Genomic DNA, 1,620 nt, shown 5'->3' on the forward strand with positions numbered 1-1,620 from the left:
GGAGCGCTCCGCGACAGCCTGACAGAAAAAATAAAAGCATACAGCTACAGATGCTCACAAGATCACTAGTTTAAATCAGGAATAAAAGTGTTGGGTCTTGTTTGACTGAAGTTCAGTCAGGTTCGGCTGCAGCTGCCCCGCTGCCTTTCTGCCTTTTCCCCCCTCCCGCTGTGCAGGACGTACTGCTTGTGTGTGTGTGTGTGTGTGTGTGTGTGTGTGTGTGTGTGTGTGTGGGGAGAGAGGGAGAGAGAGCAGCGCAGCAGTCAGCTCTCCCCACCCAGGTCAACAGACGATCATGCTAAGCTTGCTAACTGTTCCACCTCTGACTGCTGCAGGGGCGTGTCTTAGAGAGAGGCTTTTATACCAGAACACAGCCGCTGTGACGAAACCGTGGAGAAGACACATCACAGCGGAGAGCCGTTATCCAATATGCAAATTAGCCTGCAGTACCACTGCTCTACCCATATGAGCAGCAAAAAGACGTTTTTAGACCAAATATTACAGATTTGGACAAATACACACAAAAACATGAAAATTAGCACAGAAACAGTACTATATYACATTTTAGACACATTCTAGACAGTTTATCAGCTAAAGAAAGTTAATTTTGGGGTAAGTTACTCTTTAAAGACGAACAAATTCACTTTTAATATTTTACATTTGAAAACAATGTTCTGAGAGCGGGGTTTTATTTTTAACAAGTTTCAGGAAGTTTGATATTGATTTAAAGTTCGACCTGAAGGAGCAGCAGCGTATACAATCATTAACCACAGCTGGCCGGCTTGAAGGAGAACAGAAAACTGCTCCACAAAAAAACACCTTCAAGCGGTTCATCTAGCTCGAAGGTCGTTATTTCCTCACCCCCGAGTTCTGTTTTGCAAACAAAAAGAAAATAATGGTCAGATGACCGGATCGGGAGGATTTCACTGGAGCTGGTTTGAAAAGCGTTAAATCACCAGCTGCGCTTTAAGGCACGACGAGTTCCACAGACTGTTTTTGGAACATCTGGAAAGCTGAGCCAGAAATAGTGACGCTCCTTGTAACTGTACTCTGCTGTGTGTTTACACCCCTGAGATTTAAAAAACACAAAAACAAACTACAGAACCAGGTCAAGACTCTGAGCTGGTTCATGTCAGGTGAGAAAAACAGGTTGTTTTTCTTTAAGTGATGATAAAACGAGAAAAACCCGTCAGGTTCACCTGGAGGGAAAGACAGTCTGGTTTTCAGCCCCTGGCCTTGGTGCTGTTCCACGGCTCAGATAAACTATCAGAACTGATAAAGGGACTGCATGGATCCGGTCCAAACTCCCATAAAATACATGCACCTGCAAATAAACTCCACAGAACTCACAGGACCTGGCCTGGTTCTTCAGAACAGGGTTTATGAATGTAAAAAAACTGTAAAATCTGATGTACAACATCATGATGAGGTCTGAGGCTGCAGGACCTGAACCCAGCTCAGGTCTGAGTCTGCAGGACCTGAACCCAGCTCAGGTCTGAGGCTGCAGGACCTGAACCCAGCTCAGGTCTGAGGCTGCAGGACCTGAACCCAGCTCAGGTCTGAGGCTGCAGGACCTGAACCCAGCTCAGGTCTGAGGCTGCAGGACCTGAACCCAGCTCA

At 46.1% G+C, this 1,620-nt stretch overlaps 1 protein-coding gene across 1 annotated transcript in view; it reads right to left on the reverse strand.

Moving 5' to 3' along the window:
- The window catches only part of gnmt (glycine N-methyltransferase), a gene marked incomplete at its 3' end in the record, with an annotated part of 13,245 nt that overhangs the window by 10,811 nt on the left and 814 nt on the right, over window positions 1–1,620 (reverse strand).

The sequence above is a fragment of the Austrofundulus limnaeus genome, unplaced genomic scaffold (assembly GCF_001266775.1).
Source record: "Austrofundulus limnaeus strain Quisiro unplaced genomic scaffold, Austrofundulus_limnaeus-1.0 Scaffold105, whole genome shotgun sequence".
Classification (NCBI taxonomy): Eukaryota; Metazoa; Chordata; class Actinopteri; order Cyprinodontiformes; family Rivulidae; genus Austrofundulus; species Austrofundulus limnaeus.